Consider the following 25,087-nt stretch of genomic DNA (forward strand, 5'->3'; position numbering starts at 1 on the left):
CTCTTTACTGCTATCTTGGCTATCCCACTCCCAAGCAGAAAATTCGAGCAGTCCCACTGCTGCTTGGGGTGCTGGTGTGTGGTGCCACTGTTATGGCAAGGGGATATCATGGAAGGGGTGGCTCCTACCCATTGGGTCCTGGGGGAGAAAGGAGAGCTCATCTCCCACTTGCCAGCCCCAAATCCTCCTTACCCCGCATCCCACATGTGGCTGTGCTATACCCTGGCTAATTGTCCCCATTGTTTTGTGCCTGTGGCCGTGCTGACGTCTGCCTTGTTCAACTCCAAACATAAAAATCTCCCTGACTGAATAGAGGGGATGCCTTGGTGCAAAAGGACGCCTTTCTCTTCACACATGAGGGGTTTGCTCCATTATGCTTTGACGTCCTGCAAAGAAGCTGCCTCGGCATCAATGGCATCTAACACGGTGACACATGTAGGGCCTGAGGTCTCTAGGAGCAGGTTTAAATAGGACCATTGAATCTGCCCACCCGCGTGCACGTGACTGTCCGTGGCAGGAGCCAGCCATCGATTGAGCTGTCAGTGCATGCAGATGGACCAAAGTTCGGACTTTCTGCTCCTTGCAAAGAGCTGGGGCTTGGGGAGACAGAGGTATCTTAAGGACATTGCCTTCTTGTGAGGAGATGGGGAGATGGGATGCCTGCCCAGCACAGAGCAAAGGGGTCCTAGCACTGCTCAGGGACCCATGGGATGTGTCATTTCTGCCCTGCAGCCCGTGGCTGTCTCCAACCTGTTGAAAGGAAATCACTTAAACTCAATGTGCATAGCTGAACACTGCACAAAAGGGAAAAGTCTCTGTTCGGGGTTATTATTAGACTCTGGGGCTTTGGAGATGTTGTATCTAATGGAGGGAGAAATAGGCAGTGTTTATCCAACAGAAGAAAGAGTGTTTACCCATAAGCATGTCTCTCTAATTTCTGCTTACAGGCCTAATCACAAGCGGGTCTGAGCATCAAAGGCAGTTTTGCCGATGCCGACACAACAGGGATTTCAGCCCCTCCACCATGGGACAAGAAGAGGCCCCAAGCACCAAGGACGTGTGTTTCCCTGATCTGCCACACTTCTGCAGCTGGAGGTGTCCTTGGAGGCCATGGTCCGACCCTGAAGCATGCAAGGTCCGGCTGCGGGGCCAAAGGAAAAACAAGCTTGTGTGTGGCACAGCAATGATGTTGGTGCTGCTTCTCACAAATGCCACTGATGGGCACCTGGCAGATGGGCTAGGAACACCTTCTGGAGAGCACAGATGTGACTTTTGGGAAACTCAGCCTGTATGTATAACAGTGATACAATACCCAAGGATGGCCATGCTCTGTGGGAAATGTGAGTGTGACCCCGTTTTGAGGTCACCTGGTGCCTACTGACTTTGGGCTGCTCTCTGTGGCCACAGAACATGACTTTCATCAGGCAACAGCCAGAGAGAGGTTCCTTATGGAGGAAGTTGTTTGCAGCAAGCAAAGCGTGCTGAGAAGGCAGGGAGCTGCTGCTTCTGGAACCTTGTGATGCTCTGGGATGGAGAAGAACAAGAGCAAGAGCTATGGAAGCTTTGAATCATGCTGGATCAGTGAGGTAATATGCAAACTTTGCTTTCCTGTGAGTAGGAGCACTTTCAGTTCAGTTTGCCTTAACAGAGTCTCTTTGGCAAATGTACAGAGGGGAGTGCAACAGGGAAAGGGTTTGCGGAATGCTTGTCTGAGTGATGGAGGATGTGTTTGAGCAGTGACTGGCAAAGCTGGGATTTCTTAGCATGCATCAGGAGCCCTGAGTCTTGCTGGGATGCTGCTGAGATAAGGCCTGGAGGTGACACAGGGTTTGCAGGACCATTGGGTCCCTTCCATCACCAACTGTGGGGATTCTTTGGCAACTCCACCCCTGCAGCCAAGTCCTGTTCCCAAAGCATGTCTCTGCCTGGTTGGTGACAGCCTTGTCCTGATCCTGGCTCCTGGATGCTCCCGAGTGGCCAAGGAGAGCTGTGCTTGGATGCTGAGCAGCTCCACGCCTGCAGGGGCAAATCCCAATGGAAAACCACCGCCTGCACAAGGATTCATGGCTGTGATCGTGGGGACGCTGCCACCAGACGCTGCCCAGAGCTGGATTAACTTCAAACCCCCAAAAGGGAGGGGGAAAAAATAGCTTCTCTGACTGTGCACAGCAAGTTCCTGGCTCCGGTGCATCAGGATTAGTGCTCTACAAAGGGCGGGTAGGAGCATTATAGTGAGATGGAGACTCTCCATAGGAGGCACCCATACATCCCAGCTGCAGGGAGGGGAGGGGGAGGCATTGCGGCCCGGCCAAGTTTGCTGTGCAGCTGACTCACCCCAGACACGGGCATCAAAACCGACAGCAGCGCGGGTGCATGAAGGTAACATCTCTCACTGCTCTCCTGTGTGGGTCCCGAGTGCTGGCTCCCAGCACAGCCTTCCTCCATCCATCCCCCTCTGCTTCTTGTGAGCATTTGCAGATTGCTTTGCCTGTTGCTGTTTTGTTTTGATTTGAAGCTGGAAAAGCAGAACTGGTGCAGGTTGAAAGGTTGTAGAGAGGAGGTGGGAAGAGAAAACTGCATTGGTGTGTGTGTTGGGCTGGAGGAGTGGTGTCTACTGGGAGCTGTAGTTAGCGAGGGCTGGGAGCTGCTCACGGTCAAGTGTGAAACGAGGGCTGAGGGTCATGCTGCAGAGCAGCTTGTGGTTCCTGGTGGCTGGGCAGGCTGATGTTGGCTGGGCTCCTGTATCTCTGTGTGTTTTGGGAAGAGCTTCTCATGGGAGTGTTTTCCCCTATGTTAGCACTTAAAGAAAGTGAGCATACTTGTGCAACCGCTCGCTCTGTGCTGCTCCATGCAGGTGATGCCTCTGTCCCCTCCCAGGGCTCTGTGTGGGTTTTGGTGCTGCTCAACAGCCAGCACAGTGCTGCGTTCCTTAGTGAGCTGCTAGGGGAGCCCATGACCTAACTATGCCCCAAAGCTTTCATGGAGAGATGGAGTAGAGGGTGGTGTGGGGACAGTACTGGGGCAGAGGAGGACGCTCCATTGGCACCCAGTGCATCCTGCTGGGGCTGGGAGAGAGTGGGAACAGCAATGGGACTCTGGGGAATTAGTTACTGGGGCTTAACTCGCTTCATCTGGCCCTGGAAAGGCAGCAGACGCAAGCACATCTGTAATTATCTATACCATTCTACATGTATATAAAGTCTGAAGACTTTTTGTGAATAGAGATCTTGGAGGGTAAATACAGGACTGAGACCCAAGAATCTTAATTTTGCCTCAAATTTTGGCTGTACTGTTTCTATAGAGACCAAAAGGAAGCTTTGGCTCCCCCACTCAGCTATTAAAGTTTAGTGCATTGAAAACTGTCTTCATGCTGTGATACCCTTTCAAGGAGTAGAATAGGGTCTGAGCTAATCCATGAAAGTTGTCATGCTATGAACTAGTAGTCAAGCTTTTTCCTTTCAATTGAGTCTAAAACTATACTGTACTTCACACTTGATTGGCCCTTCAGATGGCAGGACTCAATATCCCTGCTGGAAATAAGCTCGTCTTCACACAGTGATGTTGAACGTGGAAAGATCTTGTTTCTGTGGCATAATTACTAGCCCTGCAATATGAAAGTCGTCAGGATGAGATTTTTTTTTCCCGTCTAATTAATATAAATCAAACTCGGCTTTCTTTCTTCCTCTGGGTTTCTGTGCATGTACTGCAGCACTGCTCTGGGCACGTTGCGGACAACCTGGAGCTGAGCAAAGGCTCACAACCACTTTGGGAGCCCTCTGCTCACTGTTGCACGCACAAACGTTGCGAGGCAAAGTCACCATCCGCACATCGGCCTTCCCCCACTGAGTGTACTGTAGCAAAGGTAATGAATGGGTCGTTTGGTTTGTATTTGTCTTTTTGTTTTATCTTTTCTTTTACCCCCTTCCATCTAGCCTGCATAAAGCAGGATGGGGAGCAGTTTGTCTCATAGAAATCAGCTCTTCTTTGACCTCATGCTACCCGTGTGCAGGGTGGATTGATAACAGGCAATGGGACCATCCCTGCAGCCACCAGGCTCTCCATTGTGCTCTCACCAGTGTGAAGCGACTGTATTTTTATGATTAAGTTTTGAAATGGGGAAATGCCTTGAACTGCGTAGACCAAAAGGGGGCACCAAGGTATTAAAAAAAAAAGTGATGCTGGTTTGGGCAGTTTACCTACAAGAACTGCAGCCGCTCCTGGGGCAGATTTCTTGCCCAGCATGGTTACAAAATGGAAAAACAATTCTCCTCCCAGTCTAAGTGGGTTTCCAGCATCTTTGCTGCAGCCATACTGCACTTTGATGCAACCTGAAAGCTGCTGCGGGGATTTGTCTGTGCGCATTTGTTGCTGTCGTTAACCTTTGTCGATTAATTTCTTAAGATTTGGGGTGTTTCTAAGCACGCAGCTGGGACGTGTGTGCTCTCTTAGAAAAGGAAAATACTGATAGAACTGTATATATCATTAAGGCATGATCTGCTTTTTCTACATAACTCTGCTGCCACTTCGGGGCACAAGTTGGTTGTTTCCCTTTGGCTCCATTCACATCCACTCGGTGCAAGGGGATTCCTCCTCTGTCAGTGCAAGATGGGGCGGGAGGTGCAGGTACAGACGACGATACCCACCTCTCCAGCTGAGAGGCCAATCCTGTTGCAAACAGCTCCGTTTCTGGATGGCTCAGACCTCACTGTGCTCAGGATGAGGGTCGGTCGGACAAACTCTACCCTGTGGATAATGGGGCACCAAAGCGGCCGCTCTCACATTGAGGAGCACGAAGGAGCAGAGCAAATGCATATCCTGCATTTACAACCCCTGTCCTATGGACAGACTTGGTCAGAAGCATTCTCAGTGTAAATTCGTGTGACGTAGGAAGTGTGCAGAGCAGCAGTGCTCTCAATTGCATTTTTCCTCCCCTCGACCACGCAGGGTTTTATGGTGCTTAGTGTACATTTATAATCTCCAATTTTTACAAGCATCCAACACGTAAAACGCCTCTCAGATGATGATGGCTATTTTGTAATCACTGTTTTTTATTTATTGCAAAGTCCTTCCATAAAATTGGCAGATGCAATTATTTTTTGCACCAAACCAAGACAAGTTTGCTTTCCTTATTTTATGAAACCACATTTATTGCCTTTTAAATTATAACTTAAAGTGAAAGATGTGGCGTTTTCAGGCACTGAATATAATGCTTTATAGTTTAATTTGTACTGAGACCTAAGCTTTGTTTTTAGTTGTGTTACGGTACCTTATTTATTGGATCATATATTAGATAATGCAGGGCAAGCAGACGGCTTAGGTTACATTAATAATTTTGATACATGTGGCTAATTAGTTTCTGTTTTCTGTGGATCTCAATTAAAAAGAAAAAAATCTATGTATCCATTTTAGATTTCAGCAGTAATATTCAACGCCCCGATTACCCCAACAGAAAACGTTCACAGTGACCCAAAGCTGTGAAAAATGTATATATATATATTTCACTGTGACCAATTTGGCATTTAAAAGCATCGCTCTCACTTCGATATCTCATGATTTGCTCCCAAAAGGACACAAGCACCGTATGCGCCCATCTCCTTTAGAACAGCCATGTGCTGCTCGCTGATTTTTGTTCTCCATTTCAGAACTGGTGTTTTGCTCCCTTGCAATGGGACGCGGGTGCTGTGTTGGTTGCATGCGCTTTATGAGCAAGCACTGGAACGGGAGAGACTGAAAATGCAACAAACTATTTGGTGTAATTTAGTTGGAAAAGCAATTCCTTGAATAGCTAATTTTCCTCTTCCAGTTTTGTTGCAATTTTAACTTACTCCGTTCTTTCGATCTGTTATCACTGTATTATTCCAATTTAGCTTTTCCAGCCAGACTGTTTGGGGAGTGTAATCGCTTTCCCTCTGCTACTGCAGTTTAGAATAACAGAGTCATTCAGGTTGGAAAAGACCTCTACGAGTATATAGTCCAACCACCCGTGTGTGCTTTGGGAAAGGACTGCTACAAGTGTTAGATTTCAGCTGCTCTTTCGATGCCATTAAAAGCAGAGTAGTGCTCAAATTGAGGGCACCGAGAGCTGCGGGTCCGTTCTGCGCTGCTGGGCAGTGGTAACTCTGAGCAGAACAGCTCCTTTCGAATTTTAAAGCTCTGTCAGAATTTATTAAACCAGTTAATAAAAATAAGAAGGTAAAGAAAAACCAAAGGAAGGCAACCAGTTTGTGTGTGCAGACAGCTGATTTCTCGGGTTAAATTCCCTTTCTGTGATGGACAGCATTTTGCCTTTGTACAGAGAATATCGAGATTATTTTCCCATTTGAAAATATGTAGATTTTTTTTAAGGGAAGCAGAGAGGGGGAAAAAAAAACAACCAGAAAAAAAAACAACATTCTCAGTTTTGCCCCATGTCTTCCCTATAAAGACAGAATTCTGTTTTCTTTTTCCATTGCAGGGACCAAGAGGTAAACACGACCTCTTTCCCTCCCTTGTTACTCAGATTAATGGGAAATGCATACACGTATAAAAGGTGCAGGCAGAATTTAGAAACAGATTTCCCCCCTTGATTTACACTCATAAATTGGGGTGGTGGTGGGGAGGAATAACTGAAACAGGGCTGCTGCAAAGGGCTCAGACTGTTTTATTTTTCCTGTCCCACACGTGTGTGTGCTGCAAGGGCAGTGGGGACCCGTGCTGCTGCTGGGCTCTGCACTTCGTGCTTAGTTGTCGCCAGCATTTCCCCTGCCTGCCGTACGGGGAGAGGGAAAAATCTGCCCTTCATGCCACTTTGCAGTGCCTACAATTTGACCAAATTCAGCTTCATGGCAGATGGATGTCAGGGGGTGAACGTAGCGCTGATTTCTGTGCACTCTGCAGGAACGGGGGCAGGATTTTGTTCTGTTTAAAAGCAAACCAACACGCAAAAAACCAAGCAGCATGCAATCCGTATCAACCCCCTCCTTTTGGTGAAGTGCTGAGGGTCCCGGCTCTGCACTGGGAGGCTGTGAACTTTTTAAGAGCTGGGAAAGCACATCATTAGGGCAGTAACCCAACTGTATTTTAATTTTCAGGGTACAGCACAACCCTCATTTGCTGTGCCTCTGTCTGTCTCCCTAACCCCGGCACAGAAAGGAAACTTAATCTCCCAAATGACCCCACTTCTGTTCTTCAGCTCATAAAAGTCAGAAAAAAGTCAAGCCAGAGCCCCCTGCATGCCGGCAGACGCTGTAAATTACGCGGGATCGCCGACAGGATACACCTTCCATGGAGCAGCGCTGTGTCTGACTCTGAGTTTATTCCTTTTTGTGAGTTTGTGACACGCTCGGTACAGGCTCAGTGTATCCACACGTACAGGATTTGATCTATAACAAATTGTTTTATTATGCGCAACAACTGGAGATAATTATGATGGAATACACATTTTTAAACGGGTTCCAGCGCCTTGGATGGTTCATTACCTACAAGGGGAGGAAACCGTCTGTGTTTCTGGGCACAGAAGTGAAGAGGCAAAATGTAATCAATGCATTTAGAGATAAAATACAAGCACCTCATTCTGAAGTGAGCATATTAAAAGCAAGGCAGAGGAACGGTTTTAATGTCACCATGTACAATTAGTGACTGGAATGTAGGCAGATATCGTTCTGTTGGTTTTTTTGCTGCCGGATAGCCTAATATTGATACAAGCTGAGGGAAGAGATGGCTTCTCGCAGGGCATTTGCGGTGGGAGCCTCAAATATGAGCTGCATTCGGTGGTTTTATAAAAATGTGTGAAGAAAGAGGAAAAAAAAAAAGGAAAAAAAAAAAAGCCATTCCATTCAGCTCCTTGCTTTGACACCGCCTAAATTAAATGCAGAGTTGCGTTGGCTTTGCGCGTTGTTTTTTAGCTCGTTTGACATTTAATACTGTTGTATCACCACCGCTCATCTCAGCTGAGATACTGAAAGCAAATGCCCAATTTAGACCAAATGTGTGGGGAATTACATCCCCAAAGCCAACGGGGTGCACAGGGAGAGAGGGAGGCTCATGTGTGCCCTGAGGATGGGGATGGGAGAGGTTTGCAGGGATGCTGTGAGCATGGGGACCGAGTGGGGCTCCAGCACAGCTCGTGCTGATGGAGCTGCTCTTCTTTGGGTAACTGGTACTTAACGAGGGCGGATAAAATGTGCTTTCTCCATAAAACTCTCATTAAGCTTGGGTTGAAGGTAGATTTTAAAAGCTGATTGTAAACAACGTGGTTCTCTGGGTTTTTTACTGTCCCTGCTGCCGTGATGCTAGCACATTCAATAAATGTCATGTTATTGTACATCTGAAGTTCAGAAAAAGGGGGGAGTTTAGTTGCAATCTGTAATTAAATCCAGCAGGATGTATTTCCTGAGTGGCAGAGACCTTTCACACTCTGTTACCTAATTCTTTACAGGTGATTTTTTTTCTCCCCCTTTTTTTTTGGCACCAGGAAGCAGTAGACATAGCAAAACTTGTTGGATTTCAGGGCGAGAAAATGCTTTCTGCCATCTCACAGCGAAAACAGCCAACATCCTTTTGGAGAGGAAAAGTAATTTTAGGTTTATTTCTCCCCCCCTCCAGAAGTAAAAGGTGATTGAAGGGTCTGGAAGAGAATGGTTTTACCCCTCTGTCGGACTAAAAGAGATCAGTACGAGGTTGCATGTCTGCCTTTTGTGTTGGGAAGCTCAGTGCATGGATGGGGCTGTTCCCCACGGGCAGGGCTGTGCGCAGGGCTGCAGGCTCACACCCCAGCATCCCAGAGCCCCAGTGCCTCCCTGCTCCCAAGGAGGAGTTCTCCTCACCCCTGAGCCTCCTGTGATGGAAAAAGGGCTTTCTCAGGGAAAACAACTTACTCCGGGAGGAGCCTTTTGTGGCTGGGCTCTTGTATTGTTCGTTTAGAAAGTGGCCCTTTTCCCCCAGAAGGATAAAGCAGTGCAGTGCAGTGGGAATTGCACAGCAGTGCTCAGGCTGTTGCGTGAGGGTCTGATTTGATATATAAGAAGAGTTCCTACGGCAAAAATCTGCTGCAGTTTCTTCAGAGCTTTGCACTGAGGTTCTTGCCCGATGTTTTGATAATGCCTTCTGAAAAATGAGAGACTAGAGAGCCAGTTAAAACTATCTTTCTTCCAGGCAAATAAATGTATAAATGCTCCCCAAACGCGTTTGCAAGCAGAAGTGTCAGCTAGCGTTCTCCAGATATTTTGATGTCAATGAGATATCATTTTGCATTGACGAAGACGGAAATCTAAAGTAATGACTTGGTACAAGCAGCCTTCACAACTGTAGATAAAAACACAGCAAAATTTTTCACCGCTGATAGAAGAGGTTGCTTTCATTGTGAAGCATCTAAATACAAAAGCCGTTGCTCTCAGTTTAGTGACATGGCAGTGCTGATTTGTCCCTGAAGTGCTGATGCTGGAGGGGACAGCAAGGGTTTGGCCCTGCAGTGCTCATGGTGCCGGGGGCTGGTACTGAGGGATGCACAGGCTGTGCTTTCCCCACCCAGGGCTGGAAGTTTGGTGCCAGCCCAGCTCCCCTGGGTAAATCTGGGAGGGAAACGGCCTCTCGGGCAAGCCAAGGTTTTGTGTAATGAATGGGGCAATAATTTCTTATTGCCTCGACACCACCACCACTGTTTGTTCTGTGGTTGCAGCCCCACGCAGGGCAGGGACAGACGCTGTGGAGCTGCGTGGGAGTGATGCTCATTGCTCACAGCACAGCCAGGGTTTGCTGTGTGTGTTTGCACCACCATGGCCATTCTTTCTGCAGGGCTGTGGGCACGGTGGAGCTGTTGCATGTTGTGTGCCATGAGCGGCCCATGCCCTGCAGGAGGCTTTGTCTGTGCAATGGGTTGGAGATCAGCCAGTGAAACAGCATCAGCGATGCATGGAAATGAGTGACCATCGTGATGCTCTAATGAAGGTGGCTTGGCTGGGTTATCTGTGCTTTGGGTACGTGGTACTTCATTCTGATTGCCCAAAATGCAGCACTTTCCTCCCCATTTCCTCAGTGGCTACAAAACACAGGGCCTGTTCTCTGGGGAGCAGCTGATCTCTTTGTTGTAACCGCAGAGTCCAAACAGCTCGACTAATGAATGTATGATCAGAAAATACAATAAAGCGGGTCGGATACTCTGCTATTATCTGTTCTTGGCACAAAGTGGAAGTACCTCATCTACACCAAACCTCGCTCATTTACACTTCGCTTATCTGCAAATTCCACAATTTACATACACAAAACAGCAGTTTCTCCACAATTATTAGCACTGATTAATAGCAGAATGCTGTAGCGAGACCTTGTATTACTCCAACTTCATTACTTTTACAAAGTAGACTACGGCCCACTTACCCAAAGATGCTTTGCTTGGAAGAATTATTGATGATTAAAACTAAGCTACACTTGTCAAAATAAATTACCAGAGCATGTTTGGAGAGGCAGCAGCCTTCCTTCTGCCAGTGTTTGCCTTCCTTGCTCATTCACACCGTGGGGGGGCTTTTCATGGGACAACAGCACTGGGCCATGCAGGAATTCAAGGAAAGGATTTGGATGAGGCTGTGTTTCCTCATGTACTACTGATGTTACATTGGTTGCAATCAAGCCTCGCATCTGGAAGATTGCAGAGCTGGGGTGCACACGGGGTGCCTCAGAACTGTGGGGTGGCTCTGGCGGAGCCACATGGTGTCACAGGATCTCCTGTGAACTGTGGTGGCACAGCAGTGTGGTTATTGTCATCAGTGGTGCAGAATAAATTGTGGTGGTGAAATTTGCTCCAGACCCTCTGAAATAGGAAGGTAATATATAAATAAATGGTGCGGAGTGCTGAATGCCCTACTTTCCCTTCCCATAGTCTCCCAGGGGAGGACTTGGTGGTGGTGGGAGATGGGATGCACCCTGATAAATGCCTCATATTGCTGTGTTCAGTGGGGTGGAGGAGAAACACTTCAGTACTGGTGCTGTGAGAGGTGAGTATTGAGGTGGCTCTAACTATGGGAGACAATTTTGAGGCTTTTAGTTGAAATTCTTTAATGCTAGGGCAGGTGGGAGGGTCCTAGATATGGCATAACACTGCCAGTCTGCCCCAGACTGGGCTGGGAATGCTGTCTGCACATGGATTAGTGCAGAACAGAAGCTCTTTTCAACCTGCTGGCTATCTTTGAGCATCAGGGAGGCACTGGTGAGCTGCAATGTGTACGCTCTGGCTGCTTTGTGCACCTAGCTGGGTGCTGTTGGCAGAGCTCATTCCTGCTGCTGCTGTTGGGGGTTCTGGAGAGCATGAGGGGGATGCTGGTGGCCAGAGCACCTTTACAAATGACTTACTAGAGAGAATTGAGTGTTTGTTCCAGTTGTACAGCACGGCTACACAGCTGCTGTAAAGGGTTGGTAACTGGGTAGGGCTGGTGGATGTTTGGTCCCCCCCAGCAGTGGTGGAAGCAGGGCACTCCAGCCTGGGGCTTGGTACCAGGCTACAAACACCACTTGTGTCTGAGCACAATGTGCATAGATACAAAGGAGGGTCTGCACTCTACGGATCAGCAGAAAGCAGTTGGAGAGAGCAAGTGTAAGAGAGATGTTGGGATATGGAGACACTGCCCAGAGAGCAGCTCTGTGTGGGGACTTCTCTTAATACCTATTGCAGATGTCACAGGCTCGTTCACTTCCCTTGGGCAGGGACAGTCCTCCAAACCTGTGTGCATACACCCCTTGTTTCCAGCAAGGTCTGGCTGAGCTGGGGTTAGGCTGGAGACTGATTTGGATTCCTAGGACTGAGGGTGATGATACAGAGATGGGTGGAAAGAGGACTTGTTTTTTGTCAGCAGTATCTGGGAAAAAATATTACAGGCAGAACAGAGCCTCCCAGATCTAGCTGCCTTTTTGGACCAACGCAAGGGAATATGCATTAAAACCTGCAAGCATTCATTACACTGCATGTGGTTATTCTTGAGAACATGATGAAAGAAGAGTATATCTCACAACCAGGCAGGAAAGAAAAGGCAAGTCTAAAACTTCCCCAGGTGCTTTAAAAAGCAGAGTGGTGGTACAGGAAGGAGAAAAATCACCACCCCTTCAGCAGAAGGAAGCAGAAAGGATGCAAGCTGAGACATTTATGGCATTTCTTCTTCATATGTAGAGCTTGATGTTGGGGTAGAGAGTGGGCAGTGTGTGCTGGAGTTGCTGTGTCCTCAGCCGTGGGCTGTGCTGGGCACGGTGGTGGAGATTTGCAGCAGTTCGTGGCTCATACTTAGAGAAACAATGTGTTATCAGGCCAATTTCAGCCTGGTTTTAAAAGTAGTAGGGCAAAGTCAATGTTATGGGGCATGGAGTAGAGGTAATGCAATAGCTTAATTGAAAAATTAACTCAGATGGGTGGAGATGTGACTGCTGCTGCTCTGGATTGAAAACTGGCTGGAGGAATGTAAACAAAAGGCAATGAGAATCAGGATTTGTTTGGGGGAAGCTCTGTGCAGCCGCAGGCATGCGGTTGGTGTGTCCATGGCACCCCAGCAGCAGGATGGGTTGGGCAGCAGGGGCACCCCTCACCACTCATAGTGTTGGAAATAGATTAAGGAAGTTTAGAAATGGGCACAAAAACACACATTCTTGGGAAAATTCAGCCTAGTGGATGAAAGCAACCCAGTCCTTCCCATGCGTGTGGGGCAGGAGGAGATCCCACAGAGGCAGTGCTGCAGGGCATAGGTGTGCAGGCACCCAGGAGCCCCTCACCCCAGCCTAATGCCTCCTCAATGTGGCAAATGCAAGCAACGCCCATGAACCATCAGATCAAACAGAATTTTTTGCCCTGTGCTCCCAAACCCCACTTATCTATTGGAACCAGATGCATCTTTTCCCACAGGAACTTCTGAGCAGGGATGACTGGGTACCTTCCTGCAGTCACAGAAGTGGCAGCTCCCCTCTGAATCACACTGTCAGAAATTGGTGAATGCAGTTTTCTCCCTGCTAGAAGTTCTCAGCGGACACTTGTTGTTGAGTACAGCCAGGGTTGCTTTGAGGGTCTGCATGCAAAGAGCTGCAAACTTCACCCACCTCACCGGGCTGTGTTTAATGAGCAGCTGTAGATCGGTGCCACAGATTAATTCAATGTTCTCCTTTGCGTGTGGGAGTGGTGTCTGTTTATTTATTTATTTTAAGCATGTTGAATGTGTGACTTTGTCCCACACACAAATACACACTTCTTTTTCTTTTCTTTTTTTATTATCAATTTCTTGCATTTAGCGCTGTTCTGAAGTGATGGACACCTTTCTAGGTAGCGGCTCCTTACAACGTATAAGCCCGTTTATCAAAGGCAGGATTTGCTGCTGTTGTTTTTCTATTAGGGAGGAATTACACTAAGCCTGTAGCAGACATTTTGTGTTACCATGGCAGCCCATATTTCCTACAGGGTTGTGACCTCTAATGACTACAGTGGAAAGCTAGGAAAAATGGGGACTCTTTGAAGATTAGTAAATAAATGCATACTTATGCAAAGTATCTGAGAGATGGCTAAACTATAGAGAGGGAACGGCACGATTCCTCATGTTGAGTAAATGGCTCTGTGTAAACACCTGTGTGTTTTAAAAAATCACCTTTCATTTCAGCAGGCTTTTAAAAGGCTGTTTTGTTTCCATCAAAGTGATGCACAGAACGCGTCTTCCGCATAGGGCCCAGATTATTTTTCATGCAACGAAATAGGAAGAGTGAGTCCAGAATTTCAGCAACACTGTTCCTCACCACCGAAATCATCCTTTTTTTTACAGTCTTTTCAAATATTATTGCCGTCGTGATTGAATTTTCAGTGTTCTTTTAGTTCCTCGTCGCTAGATAAAATGAGGCGGCAGAATGTACTGAACTTTTAAACAGACATCTCAGTGGGAGCTGTCTTTATTCTTTTAAAATAACGCAGTGAAAAAAAAAAAGAGAGAGAGAAAAACCCCTCTATTTTTTAAGAAGAAGTGATTGATTTTTACATATGGAAAAAATATTTCCTTTTTACATAGCAAAACGGATAAATAGCATCTATCTGACGGTCCTCAGCACTTGTTTGGGGCCATTAAAATACTTACTAAGGTATTTTGTAGGGTTTGTTTGTGAATTTTAAATGATGCTGCATTGTACTCCGCAGTGATCCACTAAATTGTACGAAGTCTCAGTAGACGTGCTGGTACCCCAGTTAATGACCCTTTTCATGTAAGCACAGCTGTTGCGATGTATAAAATAAATTAGTGAAATGTGCTTCTTTTTCTCCACATCTTCAGTTTGCTTTTCTGTAGGTTTCAGCATCTTTCCCGGTAACTTCCTGGGCTCTCACAGCTCAAACACGTGGCACAAAGCTCTCCCATCAGTGCCATCAGCAGAAAAAGGAACAGATTGTGGTCTTACAAAGCAAAACCAACATTGGCCAAGTCCACAGTTTCTTCTCCTTGTGTCAGGAGCATCAGGTGAAGGTGATGCTACTGCTCCTTACAAAGGCGTTATGAATGCACCCGCTGCCTGATGTTGCAGTGGAAATCATTGAGGTTTTGGTTGTTGTGTCCCAAGGGTTGTCTTACACCTTTAGTGATCACATGAGAAGGTTCACACTGGAAACCAGCAGGAGACTTTGGGCTGGTATGTGTCATGCTTGAAAGCAAACGCTGCTATTTCCCCCATACTCCTTTTTTTATTTGAATAACAAACATTGCAAGCAATTCCGTACTGAGCCTCAAGAACATGAGTGCAGACTTCCTCCCAGCAGTGATTTCGCACACCAAGTGTCAGTCTCCCGGGGAGCACTGAGATGATTATTATAGCTGAAGCAGTAACATGAGGTACTTGGCCAATCCTTGTCATGGACCTGGGGGAGTCCTAGAAACTTTGCCGAGTGGTGCACGGTGTGGGGACTGTGTGCCCTCTGCATATGCAAAATGGCAGAGAGAGGAAACAGATGGAAAAAAAGCTCTGGTTCTGGTGGTGGTTTTCATTTCTTTGCATAGGACTTTGTTTGCACGCACAGACTCAGAGGCTGTGAGACATCAGACAACTTTTGGCCAATCACCCATGTTAACAGTTTCACTGGAACTGGGAAATGTTATACAAAGTCCAGCTCCTGACGTCACCAATCCTGTTTTTCTTGTGCAACTTCACAACGTGCTTATGAGCTAGATTATTTTGTTTTCTTCTTGCTCCTCTTGGTAACTCTGACTGTTCTGTTAATTGACAGTCTTAGAATTATAGTATCATAGAATCATTAGGATTGGAAAAGCCCACTAAGACCCCCAAGTCCAAACTCAGCCCTCCCCACTGTGTCCACCCCCACATCCCTCCATGCCACATCCCCATGGCTCTGGAACACCTCCAGGGACAGTGACACTGAAGAACCTTTTCTTTTGAGAAGAACTTTTTCCTAATATCCAACCTGAAAGGGATTATCCTCTCTTGTCAATAATTGTCTCTGGAGAAGGAATGGGAGCATGGTATCTGGACTACTACCCTTGCTGCCTGAGTACAGCCTTGCTTCTCTTTCTCACTACGTGGCTTTTAAAGCTGCTTTGTAGGATCTGGAGCCCTTCCAACCTAAAGGTTTGCTTGCTAGCCAGCCTCACCTTGTTGGGTGGGATATGCAGAGTTCTGCCCTTTGCTTGATCCCAGCTTCTGGAAATCCTGCAATGGCTTCCTGCTCTCCCATGGGATCTGTTCTACTTTTAAAAGCTCTTAAAAACCTCTGAAAGAGAGGGAATGAGTGCATGGCCACCATCCATGCATTGCAGGTTGTCTGCCTCAAGCGTGAAGAGGATTTACCCCCTGCCCGTCCTTACATACATAGTTTCCAGCCCCAACTATTTGACAGATCTGACCCACACTAGCTAATAGTTTCAGTGTGACCAAAACCGTGTATCTGATGAATTTACGATTTGACTGAAAATTCTTACTTAATGAAGTCCAAACACAGAGGGGAAGATGGTGGTTAAGGCAGTGAGGAGGAGGAGAGGGAAATAAACAGGTGAGGAATGCTGGGGAGCCTGAAACAAGACCCTGCCATGAGCGGTGGGGCTGGAATGGTTGTGAGGGAAGGAAGTCTGCCTCACAGAGGACCTTTGGTTTGCATGTGCTGATGAGGAGACCCAGGGTTCTGGCTCTGGAGAGATCCCACCACCCCTACCAGCAGCATCATGAAACCGTGCTGCACTTCTTGTTAATGGTTCCCTTCTTTTGTTCTCTTTTAGAGGGATTTTTCACATGTCCTTGCAAAATTAAAAGCTGTTCATCTCTGCTGACTTGAGGTCACTGCTCTAAGTTAGGAGCAAAAAGCCCCAAAGCTTTTGGGATTTTTTTGGTTGGGAGGACCTTTGGAAGCCCTGATTTCCACCTCTACAACCTTGCTGCCAGACAAGAAAGCACTGTGTTGCCATCAGCTTTAAACCAAGGAGCAGACAAACTCCACATCAGACTACAATTACGTCACTCATACTGTACTTTTCCTACTGAAATTGGTTGGCATGGTGGTGTTTCCAACCAGGGTTAGAAGCCCAAGTGAGGAACATGCCTGCTGGGCTTTTGTAAGCTTGAAATAGAAAGGAGGATGGGGGAGGATGGTAGACACCAATGAGGCTGCCCTCTTTGAGAATGGTGCTGGTAGCTGCTCCATTTTTAATGCATTTTTAACCCCCAGACATGAACACCACAATTCTGAGAGAAATGTCCCCAGCTTTTTGAGCCACACTGTGCATCCCTTTCGTGCCCTGGCTTGTTCTGACCCCACACCAGCCACACTGCTGCTGCTCTTCTGTTTCTCTGAAACTTACAGGTTTATCAGATCTCCCTAAGTGAAAATCAAGTGTATACATCCAGCGTGTTTTTTATCTGGTTAACCAAACACAAATGATGTGTCCTGCCTCATCACATTAAAAGCTTTCAACCCTTTCTCTTTTACCTCAGCCCACATTGTCCTTTAGCAAACTGCCAGTTGAGTATTAAATCATTTCTCTTTTTCCTTTATCCACTGCCCATAATTTCCAGTGATTATTATTATTATTATTATTATTATTTGGTTTTTTTTTGCTGGGCATCACTTCCCAAAGTACCTTTGTGAATTCAGAGCCAGGCAAAGTGGGACTTTGATATGATTTATGCTTTGGAAGCAATGCAGATACTTCCAGAATTGCTGCATCTTACTCCTCCAGGGCAGTTCATCTGATTCTGTAACTGGACATCTGCCTCCAAGCCTGCTGGGGGGAGTTCTGAAGTAGTGTCATCATGCTGAAGGAACAGCACCACTGCATAGCAGCATCACAAGTGTGGATAGAAGTATTTGTAGCACTGGTGAGAATGGTGTTATGGAATCCCTGCTATGCTGAGATGCTAAAATATGGTTTGAATTAAAACTGAGGCTAAACATATTATTTACTTGATTAAGTTTGCTTCTCACTTCCTCTTGGGATCATAGAATGGCTTGGGTTGGAAGGGACCTTGAATATCTTCTAGTTCCAAGCCCCTGCCGTGGGAAGGGCTGCCATCCAGGATATGGAATGTGAATTTCTTCCATATTTCAATGACATTTCTAAACCTACAATTGCTAATTATCAGTTAGTAATGAGGCTTTCAGAATTAGGTCAGGAAACCATTTCTGTTTTATTCTGTTCCTTTCTTTTCACGCACCAACATGCACAGCAGGTCTCCCTCCTGTCTGCTCTGTTTGTAGTGAGGGTGACAGACCCACACCTTCACAATGTGGAAATGCTCACTGTGAAGGGCAAATCTGTACCAAGGAACAATGCCTGATTTCAGGTAACTTACTCTTAAATTAATTGAGAATTATCATTAGTGAGACCAGGAAGAGGAAGAAATACATAGAAATCTTTTCCTGCTAAATTTAATCTTGTTTCCAGACTTGATAGTTTTGAAAGGAGATACATTTGTAATTCTACCTGGAAGCCAAAGAAGTTACTGTGTGAGGATCATCAAATCCAAAGCTACAGAAAAAGGAATTGCCAAGATCAAGAAAAATGAATATCAAAGAAACATAAAGGTTATGCCCAGGGGCCTTGTTCTAGGTCAGAATATTTGTTCTCTCGGTGCAGGGCACAGTTTCTCTTCTTCCCTCATGCCTACAGTTCCCAAGTGCATATTTTGCACTGAGTCCCAGTGCAGAGCCCTCCCTGTTCCCACCAGGCAACAAAGGGCTGATGTCCAGCCCAGGCCTACAGAGTGGGTGGGAGAAGAGTGGTTTGCTCCATATATGAAGGAAAAAAGGCAAGATTTAGCACAGGAGCTTTTTTTTTCCTTTGCATATTGAGAAGGACTTTGTATCAACTAGTTTCAGGATGCAAACTGGTTGTGGGAAGCAGGAAAACCTGTGTGTTCTCCTCCAGAGCCTGATTTTCTATAACACTGTGCTATTCACTTTTCCTGATGGCCGAAACTTTCAAAGGGGCCATCAAGGTGCTGTATTATTCCACTCTCCTTGACTTTCTGTGAAGAAGGAAAAGCATCCATCTCTCCACTGGAAACTGATTCACTGAACTGATTGAATACCTGGCAGTCCTGGGCTAAGAACCGCGCTGATCAAAGGCTCTTCATTTTCTACCAAGAGTTTGTCAGCCACAGTTTTAATCACAGCCATGGCTATAGCAATTCAGAGCTCTCTAGCAGCCCTGTTGCAGTGTAGGCTCCAGAACAGAGGCACAGAACCTGGGATACCCTCATTTTGTCCTTAATCTATGTCTGGACTGAGCATTGAGGAAGGTGCCTACACCAGGGTCGTGGCTCTAAGGAATTTCTACCAGCCTCAACCTTCTTTCTCTTCAGAACTCATCCACCCTCTCCTTTGCTGTGCTGAGGACAGGTTTGGATGGATCTTGGTGGGTCATCTGGGATTATTCGCAAGGAGAAATCTGTGACACTTTCTCCTGGGCAGCACGATCTCTGTCTTCCATCTCTAGTAGATCTGAATGTGTCTCATGAGAATCACCAAAAGGAACATCAGAGAGCCTTGAATCTACTTTGCATCTGAATGTCACAGCAGAAGCAGTTGGTATGTCATGTGGATGACCAATATACCTTGCCCAGCTTGACAGTCACCCACCCAATTTAAGACTTTGGTTAGGAAGGATCTCACAAGAGAACTTTCAGAGACACACAACCCTCCTACTTTCACTGGAAAGCCACAAATCTGCTTTTTGTTATCTACCAAACTCTTTTCTGTATGAACTGAAAAACGTTGGAGTGAAAGCAGCAGGACATCAAGGCCATGGGAAACAGAATGGAAATTAGGTGGCCCCTGAACTGGTGGTGTAGGACATACACGCATTTGAGCTGAGGGGAGAGGACCATTGGTCTCTAGTGCAGACTGAGATAACACCAAGGGTCACCATCACCCCCAGAAGCCATGGGAGCTCCATGGTGGTAAGACCTCCAAGTTTCATCACATTTTGGCCATGGCAGCCTCGAGTCTGAGCCTCCCTTTCCTGGTTATTTATGAGCTCTCCCAGATAGTCTGGCTGAGTTCAAAGGAGCTGCCACAATTCCCTGAGTACAGATTATTCTCAGGGGTAGCTCTCCAAAGGATCAGGCCCTAGGTGTGCATGATAACACATTTACTTTGATTTATTTCTTTTTTAAGGAAAAAAGAATAATAAAAAATGAAGCATTGAAATGGATGGCTGCTAAAATGAAAAACATCATCTGGAGGGCAGCATCTTCAGCCAGAGCTGTCCTGTGAGGGAGCTGGTTTTGGAATAAATGTGATGCTCAAATCACTGAAGCACCATCTTTTGGCCAGTGAGATGGTCATAGCAGAAGCACCATATGATGTATTTTTGAAAGGGAAACTGTGCTGCCTAAAGCCATCTGTGTGTTATGATGTGTCATGTCTCAGAGGTCAGATCTGTTGCATTTGGGGTTATAGTGTGGCCAGTGTCAGTGATGGGGGTCGAGAATGGGGCAAAAGCATTCTGAGAGCTTGAAAAAGTAAAAAATCACTTCTGAAGGGCTAAGAAATTAAAGCTGGCACCAATCTGCCCCCCCTGCTCTTAATGCATTTTTCAGTGTGAGATTCTGGCTTGTGATTTTGGGTTACTATTTTCCTGCTCTGCACATTTTGTGAAGTATTAGGAAAGCAGTCAGAAAGCTCTTTTTCATTGAGGGTTGCTGTGAAATAGAGCTTGGCGAGAGTTTTTTTTCTGTGCTTTTTGTGGAAAACTCTAAGTTACGGAGTCAAATGTCTTTGATTTTGGCAACTGGTTATTTTTTAAATAATCCCTCTGTGAATTATCAGTTCTTAAAGAAAATCCAGCAATCCTTTTGCATGTCAAGTGACCATTTTGGATGCAGCTCGTTTACGCAACAAGGAGGCTAAGGAATTTTTGAAGCTGGTGCCTATGTCAGTATGATGGCGTCTAAATGAGCAGCCTGGCTGTGTGGATATGCACACATTTCCTTGTTGTGTTTTGCCTTCTGTTAGTAGTCAGCTGCCGTTGCAGCACAGGGAGCAGCCTGGCAGTGCGGCTCTTCATTTGGCTGCATAACTCCAGGCTCCAAAACTTTGTCTGCGAGTGCTTGGCCGTGACCCATGTTACTCTGTCAGTAGGGATCTTAAATTATGATGATGGGTAGTTATTGTCAGTGTTATGACATTTTCTAGAAATCCAGCTGAGCACAGGGCCTCCTTGTTCCCAGCATGGCTTGTGCGCTCACTGTTGTCCTTCTCTGGCCAGCACTGATGCTGGCTGAGGAGGTCTGAAAGCAAGTATAAGCCCCTTATATTAAAGTTACCATCTTCTTCCTGGTCTCTGAAGGGGAAGTGTTGTCCAATAGCCATTTGCACATCAGTGCTAAAACCTGAAAAGAGCTCTGGATATTTCTTCTTCCAACTTCTTCTTCCAGTGCTGACTCTGGGGAGCCAAATGTCCTAAGGATAGGACAAGAGGTAATGGTTTTAAGTTGTGTCAAGGAAAGTTCATGTTGGATATTAGGAAAAAATCTATTCTTTGAGAGAGTGGTCAGGCACTGGAAGAACTGGAAGAAATTCTTTATTCAGGAGGTTGATGAGGAACTGGCAGTGGCTGCCCAGGATGCTGTGGGTGTTCCATCCCTAGATGTGATTAAGGCCAGGTTGGATGGAGTCCTAGACAGGCTGATCTAGTGACTAGAAGCCCTGCCCACAACAGTGGAGTTGGAACTAGATGACCTGCAAGGTCCCTTCCAACCTAAGCCATTCTATGATAAGGGGAATGAGAATGGCTGCCCAGGGAAGTGAGGCAGTCACTGTCCCTGGAGGTGTTCAAAAGACGTGGAGATGTGGCACTGAGTGACATGGCTAGTGGGCATGGTGGGGTTGATGGTTGGGCCTGATGATCTTAGTGGTCTTTCCAGCCTTAACAATTCTATGATTCTAATTCCTGATGTGAGTGGGTGCTTTTGAGCTGGTGGCCCTGTTAAGAGACACTTTAGTTTTGTTTCAAGTTGTAACTCCTGCTTTTGGAAGACTTGCCTTAAAAGTGCGTCTTATTTCTAAAAGTGTTAAACCAGATAGGATAGCTATCCTCCTCCAGAAATGTTCCACATTCGTGCTCACGAGTGCTGCACTGATGTAAAAATGCCTATGGCATCATGAAGGATACGGAGATGTGGAGGGGCACAGACTAAACCCATGAGCAGCTTTTAAGCCTTCATCAGGCAGTGTGTGGGATGGAATGGCTTAGGTTAGGTCCCGCATGGCATCCCCTGATCCTGCATGACAGCCCTCAACTCCCATGTGCCAAATCTGTTTGCTTCTGCATGGCAGCACTGGGGTTTTGGTATGTGAGGTGAACTTCTAGCCATGGAAAATACCTCTCCTTAAGGAGACTTTAAAGTCACTTTGCCCTGAACACACCTCTAGTGTCATCTTTTGGTTTCCGAAAGGATAGAGCCTTCTGTTCTCCCTATTCCTGGGATATTTAAGCCTTACAAACTTGTGCTGTTTCAGGCACCCCCAGAAACACAGCTTGGGTTTTGAAAGCAGAGTGCTGGGGAGGTTGTTTTGGTTTCCCAGTCATGCAGGGCTTTCTTTCTGCCGTGGCTTTGTCTGCCCCTCTCCAAGCCCAACCCAGCCATGTGGCCGGGGATTCATGTCTTGGTTGGAGTTCTCTCATTTAATTTTCATGCATCATTTATAGCTTGCTGTGGTGATTTCATAAAGTGAATGTATGTAGTTAACACGAGGCTGGCTGGGAGCTGATAATGCAGCTGTGGCAAAATGGTTGCTCCCTGCCTTTGTCATTATTTTCTGTATTTCGGGTGTGTTTGTGAGAAACCACTTCTGGACCAGACATTCAGGCTTATTTTTCCCCTTGAAATTAGATTAATTTCCTGAGAAAAAGAATACACTGTCACCTTCCCTCCCTTAGAAATCCAGAAAATTTCCCATCCACAACATCTGCCCTTCAGACAGACGTGGTGATGGCCATGAAACTGAGCAGGGAGTCCTGGGGGGAACTAATTTAAGAGGAGATCAGGGCTGTGCTCTTATGAAATGGTGATGACTCCTGAAGCCAAGCTGAAAAACAGCATCCAACTGCTGGCAGGCACTAACACAGGAGACATGCCTTTCTGGTGAGCAGCTGCACTCATCTTCCTGATACTGGGGGACAACTCATTGGTCTGGACTTTGGTATGCTTGGAGGGCAGCTGGTGGAGAGATTTGGAAGCGTAGCTGGGAGCACGTATCCTCCTTTCCCTGCCCTTTCCCTTTTCTTGGACCAATCCATTTGTTTTATGAATATATTGGATTTGTATAACAGATTTACTTAGTCTGAATGAGAGCGAGCAATGTTTGCATTTCTTCCCTGGTTGCTTGTATTTATTGTTTTCGGGGCTGACATGCTTAGTGTCAGGCTGGAAATGACTAATGAGGAGGGGAAGGTGAGCCTGTCCTTATTGATTTCCATCTAGTTTGATTGGCAGTAGCTGGAAATGGCACTGGAACCATGGATGGTTTGAAGTGTTATGTGTTCATGGAGCTGCAGTGATGGACTTAAATGAGGGCTCCAAAACAGGGGCCAGAGCTTTAATGTACAAGTGACCAAATCTGACTCTGGCGCAGATGCTGGGGATAGGAATCCTTGGAGAAGGAAAGAGGTTAGCAAACATATCCAGCTTCTGCAGTAGAAGCTGGACCAGGACACAGAACATAAAGCAGTGATAAGGAGACATGTTATGACCTTGTCTGCTATTAACAGCTTACGCAGCCTGCCAGGGAAAAAACAGCCTGTATTACAGCGGCCATATGGTATTTGACTAACTCAGTGTATAAATCCCTAATACAATTAGAAGATACATCCTCCATGCTGAATTAGAGCCTCTGTGCTGCTTTATCTGGAGGAATTTCTGGATTCCTTGAGATTTCTGGTACTGGGGAAACCTCATATTGATGGAAAAAGGCAGGGATTTGCTGTCCTTTCCACGGGAGCCTGCTGTGAGAAATCCTCCTTCTGACTTGATCAGCCTTTGAGGGCTGTCTGGACTGAGCCCTTTGTATGCTATCCAGCCTCATAGTATCAGTGGCTGTTTGGGAGTCCGTGCAGAATTTGTGCAAGAAAGAAACAGAATTGCTGTAGGAAGCCAATAAGAGCTGTTCTACAGGGGCTGGGGAGAGAGGCTTCCAAGGCTGCTACTTCAGTTGATGGCACAGGTCCATCAACAAGGAGAGGGGAAGAGAAAGACAACACAAAGAAACAAACAAGACTTCATCAGAGATTTTTCTCCAAATCACAGCTGAGATTGCTTGGGAATCACATGAAGCCACAGTGCTTTCTTCTGTGCTGAGCACCACTGCTGAAGGAGGAAGATGTGGACTCTGGATCCTTTGGAGTCTTTTCCATCTCATTCTCCAAGTGCTGGGATCATCCCTCTGTGGCTATACCCTTCCTTTAGCCTTATGCACATTCTCCCTGTCTGTCTTGACCTGGAAATGTTGATCCATGATATCATCCATATCTGCTCCAGTGGCTAATGGAAAGGTACCCAGGGATGTACAAAGTTCCCTCTTTATCCCTATGTATGAACCTCTTGAAAGATACCACAGTATTTGCAAATGAGAAGGGTGATATCCAACTTTATTACAAATCCTTGTTAAGTGCTATGGAGGGTGCAAAATGGTAACTGTATTGAGGGTCAACCTTGGAGCAGACTGGGACACCCTACCCAGATATCTCATTTGACCATACAGAGCCTGGTTTGGGGCTGTGCTGTCTCTCTTTCTCACGAATACCTATTTCCAAGTGCACTGATCTGTGCCGGAACACTTAATTGCAAAGTACAGCCCAGGCTCTGCCACCCACAGGAGGAACCCTGGAGATGGGGCTCCAGCAATTAACTGGGTTTGAAAGCCCTACCAAGATGCTCCTCTGCGTTCATGTGAGTGGAGGTATCTCTCTGCCAGATTTCCATGTATACTTTCCTGAACCCAGGTGCAATTCCAGCTACCTGGAAATTATTACAGAAAGGCAGTATATGGGAAACTGTTGATTACAGCCTGAACCTCTGATTAACCACCTGAGGCAAGCAATGAGTCAGCTGTGGGAGCACAGGTGAAGGTAGCTTGGCTCCACCTCTCCCAGATCTCATTTAAGGGCTGACTACCACTAAGGTAAGATCTCTTACTCTGGAGATTGCTCCTGTGTGGAGTTTGCTGTGAATCCTCAGTGTTGGTGAGCATTTTCCCTTTGTCTTTCCATCATGATAATCTTTTGTACAAAACATCTGGTTTAACCTCTGTTTACCTGTCAGCTGTACAGCCAGCTAGGGCCTGGACAAAATCAGGTCTTCACTAAGAGGGTTTGTTCCCCAAGTGCATATATGCACCACTAGGAATGAAATTGTTGAAAGACTGTTCAAAGAAATGGCCAATACGACAGCAGTAAATTCAGAGGAAATGGGCATTATCTACTGATTGACCTTCTTGATGCACTAAACAGCTTTTGCTTTTGCCTTAAGGCATCTGGCTGCCTGACATGGCCAATTATCTTACAATAACGTTGACTTCATTGGCTCTTATTGCTTCATTAAGATACTGCTTTATCTGGTAATGCATTGCGATTAGCAGGCAAACATTCTTTGGATGGGAGATTTCTCC

The 25,087-nt window shown here is 46.3% G+C and overlaps 1 long non-coding RNA gene across 1 annotated transcript in view; it reads left to right on the forward strand.

The window, feature by feature from the left end:
- The first annotated feature begins 2,337 nt into the window (after nucleotides 1–2,337).
- LOC146760949 (uncharacterized) overlaps nucleotides 2,338–25,087 on the forward strand; it is a 58,872-nt gene continuing 36,122 nt past the window's right edge. Inside the window, exon 1 of the long non-coding RNA XR_014945659.1 lies at nucleotides 2,338–2,379. This is a non-coding gene — a long non-coding RNA (uncharacterized LOC146760949). The remainder of the gene's footprint in view (nucleotides 2,380–25,087) is intronic.

The sequence above is a fragment of the Coturnix japonica genome, chromosome 4, assembly GCF_054131305.1.
Source record: "Coturnix japonica strain WE chromosome 4, WE-NBRP24, whole genome shotgun sequence".
Lineage (NCBI taxonomy): Eukaryota > Metazoa > Chordata > Aves > Galliformes > Phasianidae > Coturnix > Coturnix japonica.